Source organism: Macrobrachium nipponense, chromosome 22, assembly GCF_015104395.2.
Source record: "Macrobrachium nipponense isolate FS-2020 chromosome 22, ASM1510439v2, whole genome shotgun sequence".
Classification (NCBI taxonomy): Eukaryota; Metazoa; Arthropoda; class Malacostraca; order Decapoda; family Palaemonidae; genus Macrobrachium; species Macrobrachium nipponense.
In genome coordinates, this window is record NC_087213.1 from 36,133,229 (window position 1) to 36,145,728 (window position 12,500).

Genomic DNA, 12,500 nt, shown 5'->3' on the forward strand with positions numbered 1-12,500 from the left:
TAATCATTCGAAATTTTAATCCCATTTTTTTATTTAAGTTTCAGAAAAAAACAAATTTGTTATAAATATCAATGTGAATACAAAATTGTGTTCATTCGACGAAACGGAGCTTATTCCAAGAAAAACATGAATTAATAGAAACTGCTGTATTTTTCTAATATTCTGTAAAAGTTTTATTCTCAGTTAATCAATGGAGATCGCATTAATTTCCTGTCGACTGTAAAATATTCCCTGTTAAGAATTGTCATTCTAATGCTAAGCTAAAGCCCCAAAATGTTTCTATATAGAAATTTATTTGACAAATTATACAGTTATTTCCATTGTATTTTAACTGAGAGGTCTCATTAAACTTCTTATCGACTTCAAAAGCAATAATAATAATAATAATAATAATAATAATAATAATAATAATAATAATAATAATAATAATAATAACATTTCACTTGTCATGATTTGAAAATTTATATAGCCCAAAATATTTAATTTAAATAATTTCCTTTATAACAACTTTGTTCTTGACAGATGGACTTTACCTAAGACTTATTTTCCTCCCTTTGTCATTCTACTGCAACTGTTGGGACTTGTAGAGCTCCCACTGGTGGCTAATTTCGAACTATTTTTGCAGCACAATGTTAATATTCGCCACAAAAGTCATCACCAGTAAAGTAACAATTTTATTATTTTATACTGAGGCCAAACAAAGATAGACGTTAAAACGACCAACCCGTAAATCGATGAAAATTGAGTTAGCTGCTGAATAAAAACAAAGAACAAAAAAGACAAACTTGCATCAGATAAAAGCGGAACAAGCGTCTGTTGAAGATTAGTTTTGATAAGAGGGTTTCAGACATGGTTTATAAAATCTTAGTCGAGAAGACCGGGTAACGATATCCTCAGGTAATATTATGTCGTAACATCCCTGAGGAAATGTCCGCGTGCACTGCTACGAATTTAATCATTCAAGCGGTGTCTCAGGCGTTCTTTTCGACACATGTTAGACGAGATATTGGTGAAGAAAATTATAAGGTTAGATTTTAATCACCAAGAGAGAGAGAGAGAGAGAGAGAGAGAGAGAGAGCACATGCTAATATGCATACATGTAGTAGACTCATCCACACATACACACTCATAGACACACATATATACATACAAACAAACACACACACACACACACACACATATATATATATATATCCTAGTTAAAAGATAGAGTTTCGAAGGGGAGAGAACGGAGCCAATAACCCAAGTGATAGAAGACGAGTGAAAGCAAGGGAGAGAGATAACAAGGAACAAAAGGAGAGAGAAGAGGAACAAATGGCCTATTTGGATTTATTTTTTGCCACAAAAGACTCCCTTTTCTATCATTCAGACAAAGAGAAAGGAAAAGAGAGCGAGGCGATAGATAGATAGATAGAAGGATAGAGGGAGAAGGCTAGGGAACGATACGATTCTAACAGAAAAGGTTAACGGAAATGATTTTTCATGAAATTAAGAGTGTTTTTAATTTTTTTAAAGAGAACTCGGAACCATATCATCGGTGCATGAATATCCAGTATTTAGCAAAGATTACACAGCTTTTTATGTACATGCATACAAACATACATACATACATACATACATACATGCATATATATATATATCTATATATATATATATGCGTGTGGTATGTGTGTATGCATGTTTGTGTGTCCTTTGAGTTTATTGATCTTGATAGCAACTCTTCATCAATTTCATATATTTTTTTGTTGATGGTTCAAGAAAACATTCCATGTTTAGCTGCCCGAATTTTTAAATCTAAATTAAAAGAGAAAGAAAATGCAGTTTTTATTCTACGTATTTTTAAAGTGGATGCTCTCGAAATGTTTACAAATTCAGTTATAACTTTAAGCGTTGCACTCATTAGCGTTAGTTTGTGAATGTGAGTGTGGGTGGGTGTCTCTGTGCGTGTTTGCTTGTGCATGTGTTTGTGTGTAAGTGTGCTTAAGGGAGAGAGAGAGATGAGAGAATGAGAGAAGAGAAAGTCTCCCTTCTCTTGACATGACCGTACGGCGAAATATCATATACATTCCTCGAAGATTATAGCCCGGACGCGTATAGAGCAAACAACGTACCCCAAAGAAACCTGTCATAACCATCATCCAGATGCGATGCCGTCTTGTGTGACTGTTGTTGCCTCATCATCTCGTCTTGTAGGGTTGACGGATGTGGTCAATTTGGTCCTGAAGATGGCTGCTCCCTCGGACAGGGTCTCCCCCGCCAACTCCCTTGCCACTCCCCGCCCCAACTCTACTCTTCCTCCCGAGTTATCTCGATGACAACTTCCCTGGTGCTCGGTCGTCTCCCTGTAACGTCTTAGGTTTTTACAGTTTTTTTTTTTCAGTCTTTTTAACGTACACACTTCTTTTCAATGACTTGCTTCATTGCTTGGTTTTCTTAATCTATTAATAATGGATTATATATCCTTCCTCGACGATATTGTTATGGTATGACGTATATTTGTTTGTATCTCGACTTTACCCAAAAACTTATTAGTTCATATTGCTATACACAATGAGAAAGTAGTAAAAGATAAGAAGGAGGCAAAGAAAAGATGGGAAGAGTCACAGTCAGTGGAAGACAGAAATAGGTACAGAGAGAAAAACAAGGTGGTGAAAAAGGTGGTAGCCCAAGCTAAAGCAAAAGTCGTATGATGATGTGTATAATGAGCTGGGGACAAAGGAAGATTAAAGAAGATGATGAAGCTATCAAAGGCTAGAAATAAGAGCACCAAAGATATAACACACATCAAACAAATAAAGAATCAAGAGGGTGTAGTGCTTAGAAAGGAGGAAGACATTGTGAAGAGATGGAAAGAATATTTCGAACAGTTGTTAAATGAAGAAAATAATAGACTAATAAGAGAGGATGGGCAAGTGAACATTGGCATGGTAATGAGGTTTTCTAGGCAAGAGGTACTAAATGCACTGAAGAAGATGAAGAATGGGAAGGCAACCGGACCAGAAGGAAGACATGATCCCGGTGGAGGCATGGAAAGCATTAGGAGATGAAGGAGTGGATATACTGTACGATCTTATGATAAAGATCCTTGAACAGGAAAAGATACCAAATGAGTGGCGTGGGAGTATATTGATCCCAATTTTTAAAGGGAAAGGCGATGTCCAAGAGTGTGGTAATTATAGGGGCATTAAATTGATGTCCCACACTTTGAAGATACTGGAAAGGATAATAGATGCTAGACTGAGAGAAGAAGTACAAATAGGTAAAGAGCAGATGGGATTTATGAAGGGAAGGGGAACAACAGATGGTATATTTTGTCTGAGGCAAATAATGGAGAAATTCGGGGAAAGACAAAGGGACCTACATATGGTATTCATTGACCTTGAAAAGGCTTATGACAGAGTCCCGAGACAAGAGGTATGGAGGAGCCTGAGGGAGAAGATGGTGCCAGAGAAGTATGTGCGATTGATACAAGAGATGTACCGGAATGTATTTACCAGAGTGAGGAGCAGTGTTGGGGAGACAGAAGGTTTTGAGGTGAGAGTAGGATTACACCAGGGGTCGGCTCTGAGCCCATTTATCTTTAACATAGTGATGGATGTTATAATAGAGGAAGTAAGGGAGACAGTACCATGGAACATATTGTATGCAGATGATATTGTTCTGTGTGCAGAGAGCAGGGAAGATCTGGAAGTGAAATTGGAAAGATGGAGACAAGTACTGGAGGACAGAGGAATGAGAATAAGTAGATCCAAGACAGAATATATGTGTACACCACTGAGGGGATGATAGAGAAAGTATTCAGCTTGGTGGAGAGCAAATAAGGAGAGTTGATAAGTTTAAGTATTTGGGATCTTTTGTTAACGCTGGAGGAAGTATGGAAGAAGAAGTAAAACATCGGGTACAGGCAGGCTGGAACAACTGGAGAGCGGCCTCGGGAGTTCTTTGTGACAAAATAAAGAGTGCCACGCTTAGGTTAAAGGAAAATTTTCACAAGACGGTGGTAAGAACAGCAATGCTGTATGGTACGGAAACAGCAAGCATGAGAAAAGCAGAGCAGAAGAAGATGGATGTGGCAGAAATGAGAATGCTTAGGATGATGTCTGGGGTAACAAGAGTGGATAGGATCAGAAATGACTACATAAGGGGGTCAACTAAGGTGGTGGAAGTATCAAAGAAAGTGCAGGAGGGGAGGCTGAGATGGTATGGACACCTGTTGAGGAGAGATGAGGACCACGCTGGGAGACATACTATGGGAGTGGAGGTGCAAGGAGAAGAAAGAGAGGGAGACCAAGAAAGAGATGGAAGGACTGTGTGAGAGGAGATTTACATGAGAAGGGAATTGATGAGGCAGAAGCGCAAGATAGAAATAGATGGAAACGGCTCATCCGAAACGGCGACCCCATATAAAAATGGGAAAAAGCTGGGAAGAAGAAGATTGCTATACACAATAACCGTTTATACATATCAGCAAACACACACACACACACACACACACACACACACACACACATATATATATATATATATATATATATATATATATATATATATATATATATATATATTATATATATATATGTATAGTATATATATATATATATAAATAAATATATATATTATATATATATATGTATATATATATATATATATATATATATATAAATAAATATATATATATATATATATATATATATATATATATATATATATATATATATATATATATATATATATATGGCAACAACTGTCGATAAAGCGAACTAAATTCACCGTTAAGTGACGGTGCTGCCGTTTTCCATTAAATGGTGCAAGGCACTTTAGTCTGCATCGCGAAATTGTAGACATTTATAATAATGATGATGAAAATAGGAGACTTTCCTGCGCTTTGCCCCTTTTTGTATCTCCTCCACTCACATCTCTTTACTGCCTCTCTCTCACTCATGCCTTCTTGATCTCTCTCTCTCTCTCTCTCTCTCTCTCTCTCTCTCTCTCTCTCTCTCTTCTCTCTCTCTTGGATATTTTCTCTTACTGCGAAAATCTCAAAGGTGCGACAACTAGTTGGAAAAATCCTTTACAATTGTTCGATGTAAGATTATATCTTACTTTATATATATATATATATATATATATATATATATATATATATATATATATATATATATATTACTAACAGACGATGGCTAATAGTCCTAGAAAGCTTGTAACTTTTCCTGAATAAATATCTTAGTTAGATGCCATACAGTTTAAATGAGGTCCTGTTAGTAGATTGTATTAATGCACAGAACAATTGTTTTTAAGTGATAAAGTGATAATGCATATATATATATATATATATATATATATATATATTATATATATATCGATGTACTCACAATGAAAACGAAGGAGAAACCGAAGAAGAAAAAGAAGATAGAATTCTTAATTTGTCCCCAACGAGTTTTGCGTCCATCGGGTCTCTTCCTGGGAACTTTATTGACTAATCAGTTTAAGAAAAACATACATATACCTGGCAGAAAACAGAAAACATAAACAAGTAAAAATAGTCAATGCTGCTTAAAACTGTTTCAGGATAGTATAAAACATAAATGATCTAGTACATAGTTCGACTAACAGAAAAGTTTGAATGCCTAATGAGGCTAAATAGTCAAATGAGTGAATACCTAAGTCAGTATATTACATAATATGTGCTGGTTGTTCATGATATGTAGAAAGAATGAGTTTTGTCTTGAATAAAGCTATGTGCCATTAAAGTTGTTGTTTTCGCTATATTGAATAAATGCCGTTTCCATTAGATTTCTCCTTATAAATTATTGTTTCTGAACAAGATTGTTATGTGTGTGCGAGTGGTGTCGGTGATAGTTTTTGCCTTGTAACCGCCCTCCATTTGCTCCATTCCTTGCACCCTCTTATTTTTGTACGCACGCACACAAACACACCTATATATATATATATATATATATATATATATATATATATATATATATATATATATATATAGTGTGTGTGTGTGTGTGTGTGTGTGTGTGTGTGTGGGGTGTGTCTATATAATTATAGTGTGTGTGTGTGTGTGTCTGTGTAAACTTCAGTACTGTCATGTTATATTTCTCAACTATCCACATTCCTTGTGCTGTAAATTCATTCATGATTGTCTCTATGTTTACTAACAAGTTCGTGTTAAGGACGGGAATATGCATAGATCTGGAAGTAAAAGTCATCAAGTTTCTGTAAGTAACGATATGTCTATACTTACGTATTTTTTACTGCGAAAAATTTGGTTTTGATTACTTACTAATATCATATATATTTTTTTTTTTTATCGATCTATTGAATCACTTATTTCACTACTTTGCAGCAAAGTAGTCAAATATATATGATGTATTTCACACAATGCCTAAATTGCCGAATTTTCATTGTTTATAGTATTCTCACTGATTTTTTTTTCTTCTGTGTACTCTACTTAATTCTGGCGTCTAACATGTAGAATTCCAAATGCCTCAACAGAAGAGCCCCAACGCTAAAGGATAATGCTATTTCATAAAACTTCAAAGTTCTTATAACTCTCGTCACACAGAAACGCGCCTTATCTTTTACAAAAGAAAATGAGAATGGTGATACAACAGTTTTACGATTCTCATTTCTTCCAGCCTACAGTACGTTTTCAATTACTCCATAAACAAGTTGGCAAATAAGATACGAAAATGCATCTTGAGGTGAGAATATCCTCTCTTACCGATCAGACCGTCGCACAGCACTAGGGACATAACAGCAAAGTCATAAGAAGGGTTCAGAACAATACTCAAGATACAATCTTGCTGGTGAGATGCGGATGCCCGGCTGGATTGGATGCTGAATCATCGGTCAAAATGAAGGCTCCCTTTGGACTGATGGGTATCATCATCTCCTTTTGGACAGTTTTACTAAACGTAGGGTATCCTTATTTTACCCTGGGTATCTCTTATGGGCTGGGCTGTGACCTTAAGGGTAAAAACTATAATTCTACAGTCGTTGATTTTAGAGGCAGGTAATGTAGGTAATCAGCCAAACATCCTTTTCCTGTCTGATGGCTCCTGTCAGTCATATAAATATGAAGAATGAATTCCCCTTCAGAAATTCCGCAGACATTTGAAGAGCGCTGGTGGACTTACCTTTACACCGACCATGAAATTCCTTGTTCCCGAGATTGCTACTTGCATTATAAATGTGTGCGCGCACGCAAGCGCCTGCAACTTATTGTTAGTTCAACACCATTTTGAAAAACAAACATGAACCAGTAGAACATCACGTGGGAAGGCGTACAGGTAAAAGCTCAAGTGCTAAGGCATATTTACTCTTCTTTAGGAGAGCGGTATTGCTTATGTAATGAGTTCACCGCGATTCGTAAGTTACTAAAAACAGAAGAAGATTGATAATGTGATGAAGGGAGTGGAAAGGTGAATAAGAAGACGTTTCATTTGTGATGTGTGGTTTAAAATATGAGAGAGAGAGAGAGAGAGAGAGAGCGAGAGAGAGAGGTGGGCTGAGAGAGAGAGAGAGAGAGAAAGTTGTTAGATGATGGATAAATAACAATATTATACAAGTATGGTAATACGTTCATATCTACATTCCATACAAGTGTATGTGTGGCAGTATATTATTATTATTATTATTATTATTATTATTATTATTATTATTATTATTATTATTATTATTATTATTTCAGTGAATGAAACCTGTTCACATGGAACAAGCACACAGGGACCATTGACTTGAAATTTTACTTTCCATAGAATGTTGTTTTCAACCTCCAATCGCAGACCCAACACTGCAGCAGTAACTGAGCATGAAAGAGCCTGTGATTTTTCATCTCCTGGGGGGAGACGCGTACCCGTGATATCTGAGTGGCATTCTACGACACTATCCACTCATTAGATTGAAATTATTTCTAGGCATCAAAGCATTTATCTTACCTTCGCTCCTGTCATGATGTAAATTCCAAAACTTCCTGTTAGCATGACTTGTGGCATCTGGACCAATTTGCCAAGCATCGTTTATGAAATTCATTTGTAGAGTTAAGCTCTTAATAAAGCTTTCCCTTTCCTAAATGAAATCCATCGTTTCAAATGGTTTTGGTCATATTATAAATGTGCAACTCTATCCCAAGATTTCTTTCTTTGTAGAATGTTATTTTTTGAAATCCATCGTTTCAATGTTTTTGGTCAAATTATAAAATGTGCATCTCTATCCCAATATTTCTTTCTTTTTTTGAATGTTATTTTTTTGTGATTTCTTCACCATGTTTCAGTTCCATTATAAAATATTAATCGGAAATCCACTGAATGTAACATATCTTTTCACCATGTATCAATTCAGACGCCATTATAAAGTATTAATCGGAAATCCACTGAATGTAACATATCCTTGGCATTTAAATGAGTTCCGTTCACTTTGAATAATTAACTAATTCTGTGAAGAAGAGAATTAAGTATATTTTCTTATAAAGGCTGTGAGGTTCTTTCATTGTTTGACATTTAAAAGAATTCTTAAAAATGAGAAAAATGTTCTAGCATTTAGATAAATCTCCATTGGTTATAGCAACAGCTAAGTGAAATCACAAGAACTTAGTAGAACGAGAATTAATTTATGCACACACACACACACACACATATATATATATATATATATATATATATATATATATATATATATATATATATATATATATATATATATATGTATATATATATATAGATATATTATATATATATATATATATATATATATATATATAATATATATGCATGTATATATATGAGACTTACTAAGTCTGCTTAGTAAAGTACTCTATTGTTTATCTTTCCTTCGTGGATTTTGTCTTTATTTATATATTTATCAAGCTCTATATTTTCGTAATTCATATATATATATATATATAATATATATATATATATATATATATATATATACATATACATATACACACATTTCTATGTGCATTCTCAATCTGTAAGTATATATATGCAATTCTCTTTTCCTTTCATAAACGGTAAATATCAAAACAAGGCTTCCCTTAACATACATCGACATCGTCCTCCTCTCCTTCGAAACCATTTCTTCCAAGACTTCTCCGGTGCTGCTAAATATTCAAGTATTTGCTGGAGGTGTAATGTGTCCAGACTAAAATGGCCGCTGAGAGCGTCATTGTATTCATTTATTTTTGGAAAAGGATTGAGTTATCTGCATATAGTACATATTGGTATATAAAACAAGTTTCTCCGTGTATTTATATACGTTATAGGTGCAGACATATAAATTTATACATACACACATGTATATATATGCATATATGTTTATATATATATATATATATATATATATATATATATATATATATATATTTTTACATTCATATAGCCCATGGCAATTCTCCTGCCTGCTATCTGGGAATTAAAATTCAACTATGCTCAGAAAAACAATAAAATAGCCAAAACCTCCTCTGCAGTTTGAGTTTAGACAATGTTTTCCCCTTCCACAGTGACAGTCAACATTTCTTTTTTCATCTCTCTTAAGTAATTAATATCTAGAAACAACCAGCCCTTAGGTCTTAGTAATCTTGAGATATAAATGGAGGTTCTATATTTCTTTTTCTTACCACTTTCAGTTTCCATTCAATTTTTATTCATTTTTCATGTTGATGAAACATCTTTGTCATCCCGTCTGCCGTGGGAAGCAACCTACGACGTGGAAGGAGTTATAACACACACACACACACACACACACACACACACACAAAAGCGTGTACCCACACATACACACAAAACCGTGTATCCACACACAAAAGCTAAATTATAAAACTTAACGTTAACGACTCTAAGAACATTTTTGCAAAACAATAAAAAATAATACAGGTAGGTGAAAAATCAACCTAGTAACATTATCCTTAATAACACCCAGTCAAGTATTAGAGTACAATATTTCAAGTGTAAGAATGCGATGAATGACTTAGTTACGCAAAACAAGGCAGGCAAACGCAAGTTACAATTCCTCCTTACGTAAACAAAGGTGGTAAAAAGGGAGGGACACCCCAAGAAGCCGACGTAAAATGTGAAGGGAAGACTCCCAGGGGTGTCGAAAATAGAATCCATCCCAGATTTACATTGTTCTCGGTCTCCCCAGAGGGACCCCGCAGCCATCCATCTCCTCCAGCAAATCCTTTCTTTACCCCAAATCCGAAGAATTCAGAAATATTCCTTTCTCGTAGTCCAGCCGGCGGCTGGTCGATTCCGTCCTGGAATCGGCATTCCTTAAGGAAGACGTTTCCCAGCCACAACATCTCGTCTTCGTCCCATCATCGGGTAAAGAATACAATATAATATCTTTCTCAATCAACTTGGCCTTTCAGTCTAGGCATTGTTTCCTGCTGACTTTATTTCTCTTCCAGCTGCTAAGTTACAAGAGTGCATGCATGCATCTATATGTATGTATATATATATATATATATATATATATATATATATATATATATATATATATATATATATATATATATTTGGTTTTTGGTTAACATATATAAAAGAATATATTATTTCCGAGGTAGAGCGAATTGTATACTAAAGGACATTTGTAGCTTAATGCATATATATATATATATATATATATATATATATATATATATATATATATATATATATATATATATATATCTATATAATATATATTTATATATACATATATATATAATTTGAGAGATTATATGTTCTTAATTTCAGTTAGTTTTCATATGATTTAATTTTTATTCAAAGAATTCAAGGAGAAATACCGGTGATTATTCCTGTTACAATTCTTAGTAAGTATTACAACGCCTCAATGAGGACTATTCGCTAAGGCCTTCAAGACAATGAATTATCTCTCTCTCTCTCTCTCTCTCTCTCTCTCTCTCGCTCTCTCTCTCTCTTTCTCGGATTATCTTCTGTACCTTGCATTGCCCGAAATACTGCCAAATCATTTTTGTTTAATGGCCTACACTAGCAAATACATCTGAAAACTGTATCAGCGAAGATAATTCTGTCTATCTTCTGAAGAGTAGAAATTCCATTCATTATAAGACCTACATCATCTAATGTTCAATGAACAACAGACGGTATCGCAAAAGTAAGTAATGAAGCAAAAGCCCACATATATTCATACATATTTGCAAGCACAGGTGCAAAATAAGTCCCTCTTTCGCATGCACATAAGAACAAACTACCAGCACTGATCAAGAAAATGCTCACTTGCCCAAACACACGCACAAACAAAAGCAAAAGAAATGTTGCACAAAACAAATCTCTTACGTATATGCACACAGGCCCCAAAACTGCAATAGAGATAGCTCACTTACACGAACGCGCGTGCACACACACACAAACTGGCACAAGAAACGCTGTATACGTGTAGCCACCGTTCACTTACCTATTCTCCACACCCCTAATCTCTTTTTCATCTGGTCAGATCTGGACAGTGGAGGGGTGTGGTTAGAGCCAGCGGTCGAAAGACCCCTCCCTCTCGCCGTACAATAACACGGTCCGGCCGTCTGCCTTCACACACGTGTATGTTTTCTCCCTGTCTTTACTCCTGATAAAAGCAGTAAATTTCTTTTACAATGTAGAAATTGCACACTTTTCTTGTGGCTACATCCCATAAACACAGGCTTAGATCCTCAGTTTTTTCTTTCTTTTATTTATTTATTGAAGGTGTCTACATTACCCCAAACCGTTCTAGATGACAAAATTCTACTTTCTCGTGTGCTGAAATTTTTCTCATTTCAGATTGGACCTTGTAATAGAAGTTCCTTAATGTGAAAGTCGAAATTTGAGCTAATTACAGCCTTTGCCAGAGATTATTTTAATGTCGGAACTATTTCGCTAAGAGATTCGGCGTTTCTAATGCTGAAGAGACGAGAACGGTCAAGGATTATTTAGAGAATTAGATGAGCGTGGTTTGGTTGACCTCATGCTCTCGTTCATCTCCAAAGGCGAAACTGATTTTATTTAAGTTTTAATACAGTTCTTCAGTAGGCGAAGTTGTTTACTTCAAGTGGATTTTTTTGTGGAAAATAATGGACGTAGACATAATCTTTTAACAAGAGAATTTAAACACATAAACACACACACACACATATATATATATATATATATATATATATAAATAGAATATGTGTTTATATCTCTCTCTCTTTCTACACACACACACACACACACACACACACACACACACATATATATATATATAATATATATATATATATATATATATATATATATATATATATATATAGAAAGAGAGAGAGAGAGAGATGGAGAATGGGGTCTTGAAAATAGAGACTATGCGAAAATTTATACTGGAATATGTTATCTATTGTAAAGCAATAACTCGCGTTACTGAGTCAAAATAAACCTGTAAGATATCGCTGAACAGAAGTTAATGCCTAGATCCATATAATACAATCTGATTTTTCATATATATCGTTAGTCTTCTTCGGTTCT